We start from the raw sequence: 21,394 nt of genomic DNA on the forward strand, positions 1-21,394 counted from the left end.
TTGGTCTTGTATGAATGAATGAGTCCGCAAGCACCAGCCCTGGGCTGTGGGGCTGTCCCTCTTCTCATGGGCACGAAGAGGTAAAGATGCAGAGATAGAAAAGGAACCTGCCCCATTAACCCTTTGAGAAGACTTGGTGGATTTCAATAGGAGCAGGATTGGGGCTCTGCAGAAGCGCTAATGTCTGATGGGCCTTTTGGACCATTTCCATGCACTGTTTGGAGTAGGTGTTGTCATCACTCCCCAAGCAGACACCATTGTGCAGTGAAGTCTGTTAATACAGGTGACAGTGAAATTTCAGATATTTTGGCTGCTGAAGGAGGTGGTCACGTCAAGTAGCATGACCACGGGGGAGGAAAAAAAAAAAAAGAAAAAAAAAAGGAGAACTTGAAAGATCAGTTTCCCCTATACGCTGTCATGTCACTTTTCCTGATGGCTCCTTACCTCGGTTGTGACATCTGTGGCTAAGGCGTTGTCACATTTCTGGTATGCTAACATAACATTTGACTACCTTCCCCTGCATCCTTGTAATTAACTCCTAATATTAAAGCAGTTTCCATCTCTGGATTCCTCAGCAAGCTGATTGAAAGGTGGTTTAATTGCACAGCATTGCCAAGAAACACGTTAGGTGATTGCTGGCTGTAGTAAGAGTTAATGTGAAGGTAATAGGAGATATCACAGGGACTAAGATTTTGCTGGCCATTAGCAGAGGTGACTTCAAAAAGCAAATGATAATTAGTATAGGTTTCATTGAACCAAGTTTCCATCTGCTGCTAGTCACTGGATTTTGAGCTGCTCTCCTGTTGAAATTTGCATGTATTTTCCTAGATTCTCGATGGAAAGGACATTTAGGGGAAAGGGGTATAAATCAACAAGTAACAACGTAACCTGCAGAAATATAAATCTATGTAGATTAATCCATGTTTCCTAAATTGCATACTAGATTGTAATTCAATCAAAGGGTAGGGGTCTTGTGACGTTTATGAACATTTATGGATGGTATGAGTGCTCAGATTAAATGTCAAACCTGGTATTCAGTTTAGAATCACGTATTATTGTTGTTCATTAATATATAAAAACAGCAATTATATCCACTAAAATCCTCAATTTAATTTTGCCGTAATCTGCCTCTACTGTGTCAGAGATGCAGTGCAGCCTCTCTGCCCCCTCGGATCCTTTACAAGGCTTCACTGAATTTCAGCTGAGTCTCCTCTTTCACTGTGTTCCCCCAGAATGGCACTGGCTCCGTTTGGCCCCCTTTGAACTGGGGAATTCTCTAGTAAATGATTTTCTTTATCTTCCTCTGGCTTTAAATTCTGGTTTAGATACTGAGCAGGTGTAGCGCATCCAGGAGGAGAGGGGTGACAAGACTCTGCATCTTAGATCCAATTCGCTGAGTAGATTACATACGATAAAGCTGTGCCCTTCACTGGTTCCGTATCAGCAAAGGGAGAAAGTGTTTTGAGGCAAGAGCAGCCAGTTTAGGATTATGTGAATCTGTTACCTGTCCTCCCTGCTTAAAGCAGTTCATCATTTGCCTGCTTCTTGCCAGTCTAGGGGCTGAAGGAGTAACATTTCTCACCTTGGCAGTGCATTGCATCAAAGAGATCCTAAATCACTTTGCAAAAATGGAGTGGAATCGCCGCCCCAATTTACTGCCGAGAAAAAGGCACTTGGAGCAGGTTAACTCAAGCCATTCAGTGAATAAACTGTAAGAAGCAACTGAATATGTGAGATTGCAAAAATCACTTTGGCACCTAAGATGTTAATTTTGTTGAAAGTAAGCAGTGCTTAAACTAACAAAGGTAAAATATTCTCAAGTCCCCAGGTGGTTTATGGCCAGAATTTCACTGACTTCCAACAGACTTTGACGTGAATGCCTAAGTCACTTTTGAAAATTGCAGTTAGCTTCATAAATCAATTACCTGCTTGTATAATGTAACTCATATGACAGGATTTCACCATCTTAACTCCCATAAACAGAAGTTCTTCAGTGTTTAGGAACCTTATTCTCATTAAACTCAAGGCGGGGATAAGATTCCTAAATATCCTTAACACTTTGGACTTGTTTGTCTCTTAGTCTTTGTGATTTAAATGGAATTTATTCACGTAGCAAAGAAAGAGAAAGTGAGCAGGATCTGGCCACAATGAAGCAAGGGCAGGCTTAAGATTAGCCCCTGGCTATTCTGTCCAATGGCCAAAACAGCTTCCAAGTAATAATGATTAATTAACACTGGGAATTCAATATGAAAAAAATCAGTGGATTCTCTTTGTCCACCTCACCGTACTAGGTTGAAAACAAACGACATAAATAAAGATGGGTAATTATTCTGCTTGTAATACGGAGACCTGGGGAAAACGGTCAGCTTTCTTAGACTTCATTTTTTATGTTATTGTGTAATAGTATATCTTGAAATCTACTGGGTTAATCTAATGTAATTAGGTTAAGTATGTCTCTAGTGACAAACAGCGCTATATGATAAAAAGTTTCACCCCAGCATTTTAATGGTTCAGGTTCTGCTCATGGTTTCAATTAAGTCAGTATGATTGCACAGGGCAGTGAGAACAGGATTTGGCCCACTTCTCTCCTGCATATGTGTTCTGCAGTTATCTAACCTGGAATGAATCATAGTTTCCTCAGACACATCTTGTTTTTCCAATACTTTACATGGGAAGTTTTGTTTTCATGGATTTTCTTTTGAACAAAACTGGTAATCAAGCGTCCAGACGTATTGCGATCATTTAAAAAATTATGGTGTTTCAGTTCTGGTGATTTGCCAGATTCTAGTTTGCAGCTCCTAGTATATTGTGCCTGTCTGAAATTACCCAGCAGTTTTAATTAGGTACGACAGTCTTCTCAGTTCTTATAGCAAATTTGACGGTAATGTTGGTGTAAGTCATTACTCAGCACCTCCAGAGTCTCAGGCCATAATTTGTAGAATTCTTTGGCATCCATGGCATCAAAGTTGCCTGACACTTTGCCTTAAGAGAACTTGTTCTATGTTGCTTATAACAGAGCCAAACTCTAACCACTCAGCCTAAAATTTTCCATTCTGTGTTTTTTTTCCCATGCTGGATGCCTCCCGTTTTTTTTCTTTTTACATTTTTCTTTTTTTTTTTCCTTTTAACTCCAGGGCTCCAAGGCACATTCTTTGACTCAGAGCTCTTGTCTCAGGTTATTCCACGGTGTGCAGCTCACATCATGGCCCCATCTGCCCAAAACCCTGAAAGAAATACTTCCCAGCTACCAGCTGCTAACAGTCTATTGCAGAGGAATCTATGGACTTCATGGTTAAATCCTCAGGAGCAGTGTAAAAGGAAAATGAGGGATACATGCTTAGCAAAGCACTTCTTTCCCACCAGGAAAACTTCCCTGTGAAAGTTTATCAGAGTAAAGGATTCTTGGAAGTAAGATGAATAGTCGCCTGCTCTTCACCAACCTGATCTTGTCCTTCCTTTCATCTTAAGGCACTTCAGCTTTTCAGTCCGGGCAGAATCCATCCTGCCGTCTGCCTCACGACAATTTCCTTACATGTGGGAGCAGGCAGCTTCTTCAAAGAGGAGTGTGCTGTTCAACAGGGTCTCTCTGGGTGGCCTGTCCAAAGGATGCTATAAGCATCTTGTTAGCTGCCCTGCAGCTCGTATGATTCTCTCTGCTCTTTGCTGTGCTTCTTCCACCTCCTTTGCGGGTGACCAGCCACTGGAGATGCACACATGCTTTATCTCGCACACTGCTCTACCAGGCCCATAATGCCCACAAATAATAGCTATAACTGAACAAACTTTCTGCCTGCCTTCCCTCTTTCTGTCCTGTGACACCTCCTCATTTTTCCTTCACTATCACAGCTTGGGTTTGTATTCCTCTGAATATTTTCAGTTGCCTTGAGGAATGATAGAGCTAATTTCTCCCTGTAACTGGACAGGAAATGGTAGGTGAAGGCCATGTCTTGACTTATGTACTGGAGCACACCACATGGGTCCCATGGTCTTTGTCCACCATGCTCCTGGTCCCCTCATTGCTATCTTTTGGAGAGCCCTGTTTGGTCTGACTACCTGAATTTCTTTCAGCTCAGGGAAGGGAAGGAGGGAGATAGGACTAATTTTTACCTTTGAACATTTTCGGGGCATCTTCCTTTGTTTTCTTCGTCCAACAGGAATGTATCTTCTTACAGTTCAGACCACAAGGCTTTGATTCATTTCATCTATTCAGCGAGGTTAATATGTTTTGGAAAATGTGTTGGCAATAAAGCTTACATACTCCATAGTGGACTTTGGAAACCAGACCTGTAGTCTACTGGAAGTTTGCAATCCTTTAGCTGTTACACTTCCGTGCAGCCATTTCTTTTTCATAGGAGTCTCAGGGAAACAAACCTGTCAAGTCCAAAAGATACTATGTTGACAGAAGGAACTAAGACAACACACTTTCTCTGTGCAGCTATCAGCCGTAATGTAAGCATCTTCAGCCCTAATAATATGCCTAACCCCTATTCTGGGAAGGTCAGGATCGAGGAGGCGAGTTGTGTTTCAGAGGCCTGTATCATCTGGCATGACTGCTAAGGAGGGTGCTGTCAAATCTGGCAGTGTTTTTGCGATAAGAGCGTTTGTCCACAGGAGCCACAAGCCTGTTTCACAGAGGCTCTTGAACAGCCACCAGAGGTTATTTAGTCTCTGCTGGCTTGGAGTTAGCCCAGGACTGAAAGGCTTCTCAGCCATTACCAGTTTTCTCAGCTACATAGTTTTGGGGTCAGGTAATTTCAAAACTTCCAAGATTTATGCAGTTTGTAAATCTAAACCATTTTTCCCCCCCTCTCTCTCCTGTGGAAACTGCTACCATCTGGGAGACTCCTCGATCCTTGTTTTATGTTGGTATCATTTAATGTGTTTATTGTCACTTAATTTCCTTTTTTCTTTCTCCCTTTTCTTCTCAGATCATTCGCGATCAGTTTGTGGCCTTCCTCTGAAGGAACATTTCCTGTCTCTAGTGTAAGTTTTTATACCAAATGTTTTATACTTTTCATTGAATTACACAGTTTGTTCGAGTTCCATCCAAGCCAGCCCGGAGCCCTTGGAACTTTCGTGTTACTCCCCGTGGCCACAGGACTCAGTGCTGAGCTCTTACTGTTAATGCAGCAGTCCAGGATTTTAATGCAGTGTCAGCTTCTGGGACTCGGACTTAGTTCAGTGACATTGTGTGACTGATCTGGAATTTATATGTGCATTTCTAGATGACAGTATGGCAGATTCCTGTTATATTTGGGGATATACGTGTTGTGATGGGCGTTACGCTGTTGCGCTCTGACTCAGAATAAAGCAGACGGCATCCTGTGCTGGGCAAGCGTAACACAAGTGTAGAAAACAGTCAGCATGCATTTCAACCTGTCCTTGCTGAAATGGGACCTTGGGGCATGGGACCCTTCCTTACCCAGTCCTGTGTGCTTTCCTGCCTAATGCTGACCTGTTCTTCTTATCTGGGTAGATTAAATATGGTGTGTTCCCCTTGACATATGACAGTGTTGGCATTCAAAATCTGTTAGTGGTTTCTATGGAAGATGCCATGTAGGGTTCTTTTTTCACCTGGTCTCATTCACGAGAGTTTGGCTGCTGGCACGTAGGTTGTCAATTTGATGACTTTGAACTGAAGAAAATACTCTGCTAATCCAGATAATTGTGTTTTTAAGGCCTAGAACAGGAAGAATTAAAATTTTTGTGGTTAAAGTTTTACTTTTGCCTTTTTTTGGGTGGATGAGGGATGGAACCTTTGGAAGAATTTGTTTGTTATCCTTTGGGTTTTAATTTTGCCAGGTTCTGAGGCGTGATAGGTTTGCGTATTTGGAACAAAAGTTTGCGTTTTGCTGGGATTCCTTTATACATATTGGCAGTGAAATCTAGTGTTTTTAAAACAATGATGCTTCTTGTTGCGATATAAAGGGAAATATAGCACTACCACTTCATAATATTTACTATAGTTAAGTAAAGACCAAAGTTTTCCAAATGTCCACCAGCATTTTAAGCCACTGTTTTGGGATGTCCAAACTGGAGCTATTCAGTGAATGCCAAAAACAATGAGGGGTTTTAAATTTAGGTTTAGAACTCCATGTCCAAATATGCCTAGACTTTGTGTTACTTTAGATCTCCATTTTGCAATTTAAATTCATGTCTCCTACCCATTCAAAGAGGAAAGTAGATGGCTGTTAAAGTGCTGCCTGGAATGTAGAAAAAAAAAAAAAAAAAAATAAAAGCATAGCACAGTAAGAAAAACAGTTCTTTCATATTTGGGAGAGGAACTAAGCCTGCAAATTTATGGTTGAGTTCTGTTTTGATTGTTGGAATTTCTTCAAAGGGGTACTAAAGAGCAAGTGGACATTCATAATTTTTTCAGGTGCGTGCTGAAACAATCAAAGAGCTTTCTTTTCCTGATACTAGACCTGAGATGTGTGACTTTAGTATTTAAAGTTGACTCACTACTTTTGTGGTGCAGAAACGGCACACCTCCTTCTCCCCATCCCCATGGGCAGAAACATAAGATATACTGCAGTGACATACAGCGAAAAGCTGTATGATGATGCCAGCTACCAAGGAGATGTATTTGAGCTGACCTATCATGCCTATGGTGTCCCCATATTTCTTTCTTTTCCCCTTTGCCTTTCATTATAAGGTGTCCCAAATCTGTAATTTACAACGTGCTGTTCCAGTTTTGCTCTGATAGATTTGCTACAAATAAGTAGGAGTCTATGCGCATGCATAGCTCCCCGTGGCGGTGTCAGGCCCGTGAGACAAGGGGAGCAGAGGCCCCCACAGAATGCAGCGTGGCTTACGTCTAATGTGACATTCATTTGACTCAGAAAGGCAATTGATTAAAGTCCCATCAGACCTTTGCCATCATGTATTATGTATTTATCCAGCAGGGGCGGTTCATAACGGCCCCTGACAAATCCTATTAGTTTTGTTGCAGAACTTCATAATATCGATAAAACGTGTTAATGACACTCAGGGACGTGAAGCACACACCGCTTATGTTAATGCTTTCTGCAGCAGCCGCAAAATCATTTATGTCTTTGGCAGGGACCTGGTGCCTTCAACGGTTGCACGTGGGCACCAGTTTATCATTGTCCTACCTCTGCAGCACAAGATGTCCAAGCTGGAGCTATGTTTGTGTTTCCACCAGTTTAGGTGGAAGCAGCAAGCTGGCTTCCTGGTAGGGAGGCGTGTGGAAACCCAGAGCTGCCATCCCTCTCTGACGGTGCTGTGCTGTGTGACCATGCATAAGTCATTTCCCATCTGTCCATCTTTGTTTCTTGACCTGTAAAACTGAAGTCACACATTTTCTTGCTTCTTGAAGTCAGGCTTATTCCAAAGCCAAGGGCTTCTTTGTGTTCCTCTGTTCCCAACTTTGCAAGCTCCGTAGGAACCTCACTTGAATTCAGGTGTGTGTGTAAAGTTTGTATTGTTTGCACTCGTTTTCTCTCTTCTCATATCCCTACCCACAACTTGCCAATGATTCAGAAGTCTTCTTCCTCCTCCTCCTCGAGGTTATACCCATGTCTGTCTGACTATGTGGCATCAAGGTATTGGAGGTGGAAGTATTTCATGGATCTCTCCCCAGAACGATATTCCCACTTAAGAGGAATACAACTAATCTCTGCTGCACTTGAATATCCTCAGTAGTTGGAGAGAGGCAGGTGGAATCTTTGTCAAAAATTGACCTTTTCATGCAAGAAGAGTCACCCAGCTGGTCTGGAGCCTTTCTATCATATTGTCAGCAGCGTGCAATACTATCAACACTATTAAGATGTTTTACAGTAAGATAGGTGTCTACAGTAGAATAAATAGCTACAGTAGGACACCTCTTTGACTTCCAAAGCTCTACCCATTCAGATTGAACCCATACAATACCGAAAAGTTATCTGCTGTTAGTTTTGGTAAGTGCAAATCAGAAATGCACCAAAGCTATCCAGATACAAAGAAGTTGCAGGACATGTTAACCTAATTCCATGAACATCTGTCCATTTCCTTGAAATAGTTTTCTAATGTAACTGGGTTGTACTGAGCTCCAGCATCATTCCTATTAGATTCAGCACTGGTTCTAATCCTTGTTATTCGACATCCTGTTAAAAAAAAAAAAAAAAAAAAAAAAAACAAACGGGGGGGGGGGGGGCGGGGGGAGAAGAAAAACACTGTGGCATTTATTCCTCAGCTTCATGAAGACATATTCGGTCAAGTAATGATGACCTAAGGGAAGCTGAGCAGCATCTTACTGATCTCATCATAGTTATGAGAACCATCCATCATATGGTCAGTGATTGTATGTCAAAAGACACCCAGCAGTATTCCAGCCTGCCAGTTGCCACTTTTTGAGAATACGTATTCACTTTATCAGACATGATGATGCTCAAATAGTCTTTGATATCTATATATGTGTCCCTGCTGTTGGTACTTGTTCACCACCAAACTGTCATCTGTTAGCACTCTGAACCAATATCGTGAAATTGCAACTAATTAGCACCCTCTGAATCCCTTTATTTGGTTAGTGTGTTTAGTATTGTTTTGCAGATGAGGAACAACAATAGTGATTGCTACATCAGGAACAGGGAGGAGAGGTGTCTTTTCTCTTCTCAGGTTTCTTAAGAAGCTCTCCATTACTTCAGAGGAGGATAATAACCTCCAGGTCAAGCTTATTTATGAATCAAAAATGAACATTTGCAAAATGCCAAAGAAGTCTAGATGTAATAAGCCTTATGTTTACAACAGCTTTCAAGAGTTAGCATTTTTCAAGAATTATCATAATTAATGTAATAGATAGACATGCAAATTATCCAGAAGAATCAGTTGATCTGCTTCTGAAAATAAGTTCTTGGAAGGGAATGGTCACCTACGCAGCAGAGACAGGAAAGGGATATTATTTCCCCAGCTTTTATGTATCTCCTGAAAGAAGGGAATGTTCCAAAAAAGGAAACAACATGGGCAGAGGCCCTTTATTTGGCATTTGCAAATGAGAGAAATGGTGAAACAGGCTCAAAATAGCAGTGGAGCAGAAATTCTGTTCTGATGTGTTTATAGAAATCAAACTGTATAACCGGGAATGCACCTCAAGATGAATGTTCTTGAACAAGTGCCACAAGCTTTATTCTTTATCTGAAGACATAACAGTCAAATGGACTTAAGCAGTAGGTTTACATGGGGAAAAAATATTTAAAACAAATCTGACAAAGTTCATGGGTTTGCTCTAAAACATCTTTAATAGAAATAGACCCAATTTCCAGAACACCAGAGAAATAGCCAGGTTAAAAAAAAAAGGGGGGGGGGAGCAAAATTTGATGCTAGTTTTTCATTCAAGCGTTAGTTTAAGTGTTAACGTTCAACTTGTTTAACAAATAATAATGGCTGCCCATAGCTGTGAAGTTGCTGTGTGGATTACAACAGAGGCATGTGTGCAACCTGCTTTCTAATTGCAATGCCTACAAGATAGCCACTGAAGTTGGATGAGATTGAATTTAAGATTGGTCAGCATGACAGCTGAAAATGTCACATCTCTCTGCCATTGTGCTTACTAGAGATCTTTTTGTTCTAGGTTATTTTTCATCTAATTAGCATAATATAATATATTGAGTGTTAGCTTTTTTTTTGAAATATAACAGATCACAGCAGGGGAAAAAGAATGGACTTTAAACTAGACAGTTGTGGTAGTGTGGTACTTTAGATTTAGCTAGAAGAAAGAAAGGGACAGAAAGAAAATGCAATTGTTCAGTGCACTTTTACCCCACACTGGCATAATGTAATATATTTAGATAGAAAAGACCACCTTGCTAAATCAGCAGCAGCATTTCCCGTAGCAGTTTGAACACCAACCATCAAAATATTAAGACAGTCCAGCTTGTTAGGTCTGAAATCACTGCGCAAAATAGCACAACTACAGAGTGCAGCAGAGTTTTTAAGAATATTCCCTTTGCAGGTACGGTAAATTATCTTCCAACTTTGGCAAGCACGTTGCTATTCTACAGTTACAAAACCAAACATCTCTGTCTCTTTTCTGAAATGTGCACACAGTCCTCCTCCTTATGCAGGAATCCTCTTAAATTCCTCCTTATGCAGGAATCCTCTTCAATGCACTCTGCTTTAACATAATGCCATATACCTGTCTCCACAAAATGTACACCCCAGATAAGGTAAAAATGGTACCAAGAGCAAGCAGCGCTGGAGGATTGGCTACTATAAAACTAGAGATGCAGAAATAGGCAGTTTCCCAGAAGTCACCTCTTGATCAAAAGATCATAAATTTGACTATTGAAACAGGCAGCAAGATACGAATACTCAGGATGTCTAAATACCAGACCACATCTCCATATGCGTGCTGAATGTGGGACACCATGATCAAACATGAGCTCGTAGGAATATCTCCTCCATCGCCTTTTTTTCTCCATCTCTCCCGCTTAAAAAAGAAATGAAAGCCATCTGCCGTGGAGTTCAGCCGTGTGCCGTTACACAGGTGTACATGTCAAAACATATGTGATTAGCCTTCAGGTCTCATGCTTCAAGAAGGCTGTTACACCACTTGGTGGGAATGGGAACTCTTAGGCATAAAAAAACTGACAGTGTAGTAAGAAAAAGGGTTTTCTTCCTCTGAAGTTCTTGTTCACTGCAACTTCTTTCCATCATTTTGAATAATACCATGCTGAATATGGTTCACAGATTCATTCCCCACCCCACCCCCCGGTAATATTTTCATTTCATATGTTTGCATAACTAAAACATTAGAGTTTTACACACCACCAAGAGCTTTCAGATCTCAATAGATCTCGCTCTTTCTCATTCCATCACATTGAGTTTTAAGTTTAATGGAATGGCTGTATCAGTTTTCTGAATGCTGTTTTCTAGTGTTTTAGCTTCTTAAGCGTATGCTAAACAGTTTGATTTTTCAGAGACAAAATTGGAATCCCAACTTCAAATAGCATACAATTTAAAGGTATTCATGCTTCACCCAATCACCAAAGTAAGATGCAGTTGCAACATTTGGATCTGGATGTGTGTTTAAATTTCATATTCATCTGTGTTCACTTATCCTGGATGTCTGTAAAAGGGATTAATTGAATTTCACTTTTTGCAGTAAATCTACTTTTACATAAAAGATAAAAATTAATATGTTACATTCTGGATACTCTGCAATAGGCACTGAAGGTTGTGAAGGAGACCTTATAAGTGTGATCAGCATATAACCAACCCCAAAGAACGATGTGTTTCAGAAACTGTTTTTCAATTTTTGCACTTTACAAATCCTTCAGTTTTGGGGGGTTCAGTGAAAATTTCTTGTGTGAATGACTATGCATGCCTAGCGTGGTCACGTTATGACACTAAATAATTACATTTTGCCACAGAAGACTATAACAAAAACGCAGCTTTTCTCCCAGGGAACTTGAATGGAAAGGTAACATTTTTAGTCATTGAATTACCTGTAGACTGAGCCATGCCTCAGGGAAGATTGTCAAAAATCCTAGGGTTTGTTCTTAACTTGTTGAAAATATGCTGACAGATCATTTCTTTTGGAGCCTGCAAATTGATCTCACATTCATACCTTCCACTGTGAGTTCTGTGGGACTGTCTTCACCTTCCATCCTGGAAGGTTTGATGCACATCATCCTGGTCCATGGAGCATGCCAGTGCAACCTTGTTGCATTGCTAGTGGTCAGTCAGCCCAGAGATTCACAAAATGTCATAGCCTGACTAGATCAAGAGAAGCAGGTAACACATTTAGGGAGGAGCAATGCTTTTGCAAATCTTTCTGTTCACCAAGCGTTTCTCCTCCGCATCTTATTCCAGCAGCATTTTGTTGGGAGGCAGGGCCCAGCTTTCAAACGAGACCGAAGGCATTCAGCAAGCAGATTTGTAGATGAATGGGCATCCTGTTTGGGCAGTAAGAATATTTTAAAAGCACAAAAGTGAACCAGGTATTTAATTCAACTGTACAAGTACACTGGTGAGAAGGTTGTAGCATCGTTGAACTTCCCAAAGGACAGAACCTTAGAAATAACATGGAAACATTACAAGCGAATGAAGCCCAAATATTGTTAATGAGGAATTTATTGAAGTTGATTGATCCTTCCATAGCTGTTAAGCATGCTTCCACTTTTTCCTACCCTACGCCTCCTCCCTTTGAGGGGCCTCGTAAAGAGACATTACCCACTCCCCCCAGATCTTATTAGTTAGAAAATGCTTTGTTGCTTAACTAAAAACTTGTGGAAATAGAGCCTTCACCTTGCCCAATAATTTAATACCAATTTAATAGCAATACCAATAAATTAATTACCAATACAGGTAAAACTACAGGTAGTTTTTCACCACTACCCCGTCTCCCTTTCAGGTAAGCATTTGCTCCCCTTGCAGTCCTTTTGCAAGTCTTCATCTTAACTCATAATTTCCCGTGTGATATGGTATCACATGCTGTACTGATAGATTAAATTCACTGCCTTTCCTTTGTCTGGATAATCAGTTATCTTATCAAAGAAAGTTATCAGGTTAGTCTACTACAGTCTACCTTTGGCAAACTCATGTTGTGTTTTATCCCATTTTCCATTTACTTACGTGTCTCTTTCATTATTTTTTCCTTCAACAATTGCTGCACTCATGCTATTGAAGCTCCTGAAGTTACATCAACATCAAACAGGTGTAAGTGAGATCAGAATCAGTTTCAATACGCTGTAGCACAGCCTCGCAGAAGAACCTATTCATTCTCGTGTCTGCAAAGTGCTAAGTTCTCATCTGGCAGGCAAATAAAATACCGGGTGGGTTTTGGTTTTTTTTATTTTTCATTGTCATTATAGCAAAGGGCAGGTGAGCTGATTTTGAGCCTTAGCTGGTGAATGTTCACGAAGATTTGCGAAAGGCTTTCTAGAGATAGAATCAGAGACATCTACCTGCACATGAGAGTGCTTGGGCACTTGCATTAGCAAAACCTTAATGTATGTATCAGTAATGAAAATCTTAATTAAGAACGCTGCATCATTGTCCATGAACACTTTCTTTCTCTGTGTGTGAAGTCCTTTGTGTATTGCAGCATCTACCTGGTCCAGACAGACAGAGCCCTTGAAGAGTTTGGCAGATTTTCTCTTGATTAACAACTAGCAAATGGCAAACTCTTACTTTTCTTTTGTCTCGACACTGATGCTCAGAATAGTAGAGCATACAGCATAACTTAGAGCTTGTTTAAATTTTAGCTGTTGCTTTTGCCACTTCATTATTATATTGATGGATTTCAAAATCCAGTAGCATTCATTAGAACTGAATTAATTACGTAGCTTGGAGTTGCCAAAGCGTGCACAGACACCTATTTACCCAATAGTATACCTTTTCCTTCAGAAACAATACACTTGCCTAGGCCGTGGTCTCTACGCACAAAAAGTATGCTAATGAGATGTGAAGGCTGAGATTTTAATCTCCCTGAACTCAGGAAATTCAGAGTTAAGGTTCCCACAGCAACCTTACCTCTGCCCCTTGCTTACAATAGGGTCCCTGGCTGTGGATCTTAGGATTATTGTAGGATCCCTCGCTGTGGGCTTGCTGAGGCAGATAGTAGAGAGAAGACAGTGTGATGGGCAGGAACTGCTGAGTTTTTTCCCTGTAATTGCATTCCAGTGACATTTTGTTTGCTGAGCACCACCTGTGTGTTTGAGGTGGTTTGAAACACACTCAGAAAACGGCTCAAAGTAATGGACATATACAACTTGAGTTATAGGTGTACTGATACAAGCACAGATAGTGTAAGGTAAGGAGGAGTGTATGCATGCACGCGCACAGTTTTCTATGTGAAAGCCCATCAGAGTTGTGTCTTTTGTGATCAGATGAGTCAGACTGTCTTCTCAGATTCAGTGTCATGTCACTGACATTGATAGTTTCTGTGGACTCACACCTGCACAGCAGGAGGATATGTCCCAGGAAAGGCAGGAGCAGGAGGCACGGCTATTTACTTTGAATGAGAAACGGCTATGGAGTCTCTTCTTGTCTGTACAAATCAGCACAGTTGAGCCTCATGCAGAAATCCACACATGCCATGACTTTCCTTTTGCATGAATGTTGCATCTTTAGGCAGAGTTCCTCGGCCTGACAGAAGAGTTCTCGCTGAGGCCAGTGGTTCATGCAAGGCAAAAAAGCGATGTATGCTGTTACGTCATCGTATAAAACAATAGTTCTGAGAGTGAAACGCATGTAATCCAATAATCGGTCAGGCTATTCTCAAAACCAACACTTACAACACTGAAATACTCCAGATTAAACCGAGTGTTTAAGTTAAGTAGGTGGCTGATTCTTATCTGCTTGGTGTTGTGTCAGTGCATTTCTAGCTATGCAGAACGTAAGTGAGGAATCATCTCCAGTCTGATTTGATGTCATTCTATACCGAAATGCAAAGATGCAATAATTACAATTGTAGAAGTATGCAACACCAAACTGAATTCAGAATCTTTATGGAAAGCTACAGCCATCACAGTGGAGCACCACGTGTTGTGGGCAAGGGGGAAGGATACGGCTGTCCCTGTCCCACCTTAAGTGCCAGTTCCCACTTTTTTAGCGAGTACATAATGGTAGGTCTGTACTAGTAGTTGAAGCATGATCTTGAGAGCGGGCCATGCCACCTGCACATTATCTGACCTTACTGCTGGCTAGTAGCCTGCCAGCTGTTACAAGTCAGGGTAACTAGCCCGGGCTTGGAGAGGGGGACCTTAAGCCACCCACCAGCAGGCAGGCTGGGGGCTTGTGGCCAGTCTCACTGCACAGAGTGCATGGAGCTGAGCTGGGTCTTGGGAAAACCCCAGGCTAGAGCTTTAGCTCCTCAGAGTTCCCGTGCATACACAGAGCGCTGTAGGCAGGTCTGAGCCTGCTCCCAGTGCAAACAGTGTCCCCAGTCCTCCCTGTGACAGCTCAGTCACAGATTGCCACAGCAGTGTCTGTTTTTCCTTGGTTTGTTGGGTTTTTTTCACTGGTCATTTACACAACTGAGTGTTTACAGTTAGAAAACTGTAGCTCAGTGTCTGGGAGAATCTTTAAGAAAAGAAAGATATTTTAATATGGTAATAACCTTGTTATTACAAAACCAAATGGTTTCAAACATGGCAGTGCCGCTACTTCTTTTTCAGGACTATGTACGTGTCAAGTTTGATGTTTTAAAACAAAGCTGTGTTATAATTATACAAGCATGTTTAAGAAAAAAGGGCTTATGGAAAACTTAACAGCTGGAAACTGTTTTTTACATACTTGGATGACTCAAAAACAGCTGAATGGGTTTTTGCAAAGCTTTACCAAAAATGTCATTTCTGGATTGAGACAAGGAATGAGAAATATCTGCTGAAAAGGTAACAGTTTCAGAAAGGTATAAGCAAATATAGACAGAGATTATTTAATTCATCGACATCCACTGTACAGTTGTTAATGTAATGCTATAAAAATAAAAGAATTCATATTTATATAGGATTTCAAAGATCTGTACTAGACTTTAAGGAACTAAGCTTTGTAGCTGGGAGTTAATCAAATATTGGTATTTATATTTCATTGGAGTATCACACACTCAAACATGAAAACAAGACACAGAGAAAGGTACAGGGCTTGCCAGAGTTTGCACAGAAAGAGGAGATGACCACGTTTAGCAGCTCGTGCATCGGGGAGCTCCCGGCTTGTCCCTCTCTCTGACTGCCATTTCAGGCACTCGCAGCTTGCAGGTGAAGAGCCTTGCTCGCACACACGTGCTGGCCTCAGGTACCCTGCTCCCTTCTTTCGGTCTCCCACTTCATTCCCAAAAGCAAAGTCGGCCAAGTTCTGCCTGCTGTGAAGCTTGACTAGATTCAAGTATCGCCCCCAGTTACAAACGTGCGTACACGTACACTCCTCCTTCTTCCTCAGCGCTCCTGAGGGCTGTCAGGGTGACAGAGCTGTCACCCAAGACCTGTTCTGGGGTCCTATTCAGGGCATGGTCCAATCTATAACTTGGTAACAATCATTTTACTGTTTGAAACCTCAGTCAGTGAATAAATACGATTTTACTGCTGCTTAGTTTGGATGTTGAGCTGTATTGGAGGAAACTGCTCTTCTTTCATACAGAATTTTGTTTCAGGGTGGTGTGTGTGAAAAATAACACAAATAGGAGTATTTTTGGATGATCATACTGAACAGTCAGCAAGAAGAAAAGTACAGTATGGTGAAGGGAAATCTGTTTGTAGTAAAAGCAATATGAGCTTGTGGTTTGCTAACGGGACCGAGACATGAATTTTCACTTTAACCCTAGCTGTAAAACTCCCTCCGATGCTGAGGAAATCACTTGATCTCCTGTTGTTGCACCTCAGTTTCTTCCTCTCTATATTAGCAGAAATCATGACCCAGCTCGCCGGAATACCGTTCCTCCTGGAGTTCAATTATCAGAGGTTTTGTAGAGATGCTTTTCTAACCCAACAAGCCCACTCCTTGTCAGTGTTCAGAGTGCTATGGTCTCACTTTCCCAATTAAATGGGCTTTTACGAGTTTCACTCTTTGTAGCTTGGCAGAACCACTGACTCTGGGAGGGAGAGCAAGACTCGGTGCTGCCTTGTGCATTATGCAGGAGGTTTTCAGTAGCAACCCCAGGTTAAGAATTCAGTTCTGGTATTTCAGTGGAACATAAATATAATTTCATTATCTAAGCACAGCTGATCTGAGCTCCTTGAGAAACGGTAATCTTGAGACAGGCTTCAGCTTGCTGTGTTTGCAGGCACATTTGCAGTAGCCCCAGATTTAGTTAGATTTAATCTGTGCACCTAAACTACGGACTCACATGAAGAAAAACCATGAATTTAGCCAGCTAGGGACACCTGACTCACCAAATCCCCTCGGCACAGCAGGGTGTCATTCATCCTTTCTCAGCTTTTTGAAAGCTTTGGTGGTGTGCCCTATATATTGACCACCTTGCTCATGAAGGGCATCAGTTTTGTTTTCCCTTGTATCATTTCCCCTTTGAGGTGTCAGGTGTTGCCAGCAGTTCTCACAAGAAGCCGTCCTTGTATCCCTGCCGAAACCAGAGCCACAGCCTGAGCCAGCCTTTAACTGGGCATTAGAAGGAAACAACTCTCTTCTCATTTTGCTAGCTGCATCACTTCCTCAGCTTCACAAATAATTTTCTGATCCAAAATTTCTCCACTATTGCATTTAAGTGTTTTGCTCTTCTCATACCTAAAAAATTTCAAATGCTGAGCAGTGTCGTTATGTATATCTCTCTCCTTCATGTATGTATACATCCTATGCACCAGGAAGTGCTGGGTTCATGGATCTTTTTATCAGAGCTCATCAGTTCTTGCTTTTCTGAGTCATCTTTTAGGTTGTATGATTTTTAAGTATTTGTTGACTAGAGGATGATAATGTTAAGACGGCTGGATAGAGAAAAGAGAAGAAGAATTACTAAAAAGCAGAAGTCAGCAAGTTGGGTAGTCTGTTGGAGATAAATCCTTCCCTGGAGGAAGAGTTACATCCTGTAAGGCTTAGGGCAGTTCGAGTATACCAGAGTTGCAGGCTGGCAGATTCTCTGCTTTCCTGCTATTACGAACAGAACTTATAAGAAAAATCGCAACAGACCGTCAAATACAATTGCATTTCAACTCTGACTGAAGTAGGAGAAGCAAACTAAAACCTAGTGTGCAATCTTAGAAAGTATTTCCCATTATAATCCATACAAGAGTTGGCATCATTTAAACAGCACAGGTGCACATAGGGGGCATTTAGGAAGCAATGGAAACTGCAGCATCCCCTTTGCTCCTGCTCTGCTCCAGCAGGAGTTCTTCAGCGTAGCTGCCTTTGCAGGACTGCATCTTGAACTGTCGTGGGGGTTGGCTGAAAATTGTCAGGCTTTGTCACTGAAAAGAAGAACGGAGAGAAGACAATGAAAATTTTCAGTTTTTTGCCTAATCGAAACAGCAAAATTGGTTTGGCTGTTTCGGCATGAGAGGCAAGGCAGAAAATACAGCCTCTCTGTTTTAAGCATAATTGGTTTACAACCCACTTTGCAGAAATGGAGCCATGGAGGTGGGCAGGACAGGTTGTAAGAAAAATAAGCTGCAAGGAGAAGCAATGCAATCTCGTGCACCTCTTTAACAACAGCATGACCCTTTGATACTATATATGCACGAAGTTTTGTTGAGCTTGCACAGCAAGGTTATGCTACCTATGTATGTGTGGCTACCTCCGTGTACGTACAATTTGTGAACCTTTCCCTCAGCCAATTCCAGTTTCCTCGAGGATTTAGCCGAGTTTTGCAATCTCAGAGAAGCCTGGCTTGTCAGATGCAGCGTTAAATGAAATTGGTTTGTATTGCCACAGGATTGGTAGGAGGATCAAAGTCTTGGTATAAAATAAAAGGAGTTATTTGGCTTCTGTGTGCTGAAATGTTTCTATTTCCCTCCATTTTTTTTCTTTAGTATATTAAGCTTAAGCTACTGAGTTCTCCAGTAGTGAGCAAAATATTGTACCAAAATGGTTATTAAAGAGTGGATTGACTTTTCCGTCACTGTGAGAAGGGCTGCGTGTTACTCGTACGAAGGGTCTCAGAAACTGTTTTTTTAAGGTTTATCAGCATTCCATTTTAAAATCACAGAGATGTGCCCCTGGATAACATGATGTATCTGATAATTCTAGTTTACCCTGAAAAGCCTGTGGTCAGTTAGAAATTTGGCAGATCGTCTCTCAGGTCAGGAAGTAGTTCTGGTTTACGATTTTTAAAGCCAAAATCTGTTGCAGTATTTCTTAAATGTCAAAACAGCCCTCTAACCTTGAAAATTACTTTCTCTGTATACATTTTGTGCTTTTAAGTAAAAAATAGGCCTTTTTCTTAGTGAAATGTTGTAGCTGTTAGTCATCAAATCTGAGAATCTAGAGAAAGAAAAGTGACATTAGCTCATCTTTTCTTTCCCTTTGCCAGTGCAAGAACGGGCGTCATCCATGTCAATGGCAGCTGGAGGGGAAAAGACTTGCTAACCTTTAACTATGCTTCCCGTTTATTTCCATAATGTACACTGTATCTTCTCGACTGCTCAGTTCTCCATCTGCAGCCTTTCAGACCTCGTAACAGTAAGACGTGGGAGGACAAGTTTTTCTGCTGTGTACCAGAAGTGACCTCCGGTGCCTTGATTTGGGTCTGTCCCCATCTGAGCAGTGCAGGGAGGCGGAGGCTGTATTGAGTGCAGCTAGCCAGCTGCACGCTTCTGTAACCCAGGCGGATCGTTCCTCACCGTTCATCGGCTGAACTGAAGTGTGACCCTTGAGCAGCCCGTTTAGTTCACGTTATCACCAGTGTTCTTTTCTGTAAAGTCGCTTTGCCACTTCTGAATGTTTGGCAGTTTTTCATCCTCTGAAAACATGCCCTTCCTTCATCCCTTCTCCATGCATCTTTTCTTCTCACTCTTGCTTTCCCTTTTGGAAAGCACCCTTCGGCGTGGCGCCCCGTTCCCAGCAGAGCAGAAGCAGCCTGTGGTTGCTGCTGTGGAGGAGAAGTGGCACGGGAGGGAGCGGTCTGAAGCCCTTCTCTCTCCCCTGGCAGCGGAGCAAAACACATCCTCCCTCCTCCCAGGCACTGCTGCTCTGCACAGGAGTGACTTCAGATCCTTTTGGTTCTGATATGGTGAACCTCAAAGCTTTTTAAGTTGTGAGCTCTGGGCCTCTTCTGCCTCAGTTATCCATAGTATCTAATGTTACTGCATTCTCCAAGACTTTCTGCCCCAGGATTTGCAATTACTATGAAATTGTTAATGACTTAACTTTCCCTGTGAAGTAGGGAGGTCATATTTTCAGCACTCAGCTGCAGAGGAAACTGAGGCACAGGGTGAATCACTTTGTGATTTAACAGAATGCCTGAGCACAAATATCTTCTCATTTAAGGATGATTTTAAGAGGTTTTTCTGAGAAATCATTTGAAATATCTGCGTCTAGTAGGCTGCTGAAAAGCAGCTTAAAAAGAACTGCAAGATCTTTATAGCAATCGATTAATTAAGTACCGTTGTTACATAGAGATGGGGAAGCCAAGGTGCGTAGCATTTGCTTAAGGTCATACAACCTGAGAGGTGATGCTCGCAGACTTAAGCAGCTTTCTTTTCATGGTCTTCTGTGGTTACATTCCTTCCTTTCTCCCCATAGTCGATCATTTAAAAGGTTGAACAAGACTCTTTGGAGAAGAGATTAGATTTGAAGGTGTTGGCTGTAGTGTTCTAAGGTGATAGTTATTCAGCCAGTTTACAATGTAGCATTATAAATTATGAAGTATATTAAAATGTTAAAAAGTAATACCTACTCAGTGATATGCCAACTTAATATAGAGCAAACACCTACTACTGATCTGTAGTTAAATTATTTAATCTAGAACTAATCTACCGTTCAAACCAGTTTCAAAAATGAAATAGTTCTATCACTGGAAATAATTAATTGTTGAAACCCATAGGGCTAAATCCAGCAGTGACCTAAATGATAGGAGAGAATTACACATCGGACACGAGCGTGGGGGAAAATAAGTGACAAAATAATATATGTTGCCCTGGTTCTCTCTTCTCCCAGGCGGTATCATGCACTTTTGTTGGTAGAGCTTTTTGCTGTGCTGGCTTTGGCCCCCGCTTCCTCCCTCCAGCATTTGAGTTCCAGCACTTTTATGGCCATCTCACAGGGAAAGTTGGTAGAGGTTTTCGTTTTCTTTGCCCTGCATCCATTTACACCCATTCTGCAACCTGGCACGGGGCTGGGGCTGGTCCTGCAGAAGTGCTTGGCGAGGCAGGGCTGACCCCGCGTCTGGGGAGGGGAGCTGCCTGCCAGAGCCCTCCCAGTGACCTCAGCTGAGTTGCTACTGATTCACCCTGGTGTAAATATGAGCAGATCTCTGGCCAGTAGACCTCAGTGATGAAGTGTTTCCAGCTTCCTGTTTCAGGAAAAAGAGCAAGCCCCTTAGAAATAAAAAAGACTTTTTTTTTTTTTTTTTTTCCTCTCTCTCTCCACAAAACAACGTGGGGGAAAGGAGGAGAAGAGCAAATACTCAACTGGAAATTTTTATTTCAACCTTCGTGGAGACAAAAAAAAATAAAAATTCCCCCCACAAATCAAAACAAGATGGAGCCATGGAGCCCCACCTGCTGACTTGAGGAAACCAAGAGAAGAAAGGGAAGATGCCTGGTCCTGTGCCAAGCATTCAACGCTGGGCTTGTAGTGCTGTGATGTGGCACTTAAAGCTCTAGGGGACCTGGAGCCAGTGTTTCAAATGCAACAAAAACTCTTATGAAAACGAGCCTCTTAACAGCATGTTGAGCTGGTCTGCAATGGCCTCAGGAAATCCCCCTGGCTAGACAGGGCCTTTTTATCCACTACATCACTCTGACTCAAAGAGAAAGCTCATGTAACTTCCTTGACCAGAAAGTGAGCA

At 41.7% G+C, this 21,394-nt stretch overlaps 1 protein-coding gene across 1 annotated transcript in view; it reads left to right on the forward strand.

The window, feature by feature from the left end:
• The window catches only part of ZBTB20 (zinc finger and BTB domain containing 20), a 168,686-nt gene that overhangs the window by 42,128 nt on the left and 105,164 nt on the right, over window positions 1-21,394 (forward strand). Inside the window, exon 2 of the mRNA XM_040596056.1 lies at window positions 4,929-4,983. The gene's annotated coding sequence lies outside the window, so the exon portion shown is untranslated. The remainder of the gene's footprint in view (window positions 1-4,928; window positions 4,984-21,394) is intronic.

The sequence above is a fragment of the Falco naumanni genome, chromosome 5 (assembly GCF_017639655.2).
Source record: "Falco naumanni isolate bFalNau1 chromosome 5, bFalNau1.pat, whole genome shotgun sequence".
Classification (NCBI taxonomy): Eukaryota; Metazoa; Chordata; class Aves; order Falconiformes; family Falconidae; genus Falco; species Falco naumanni.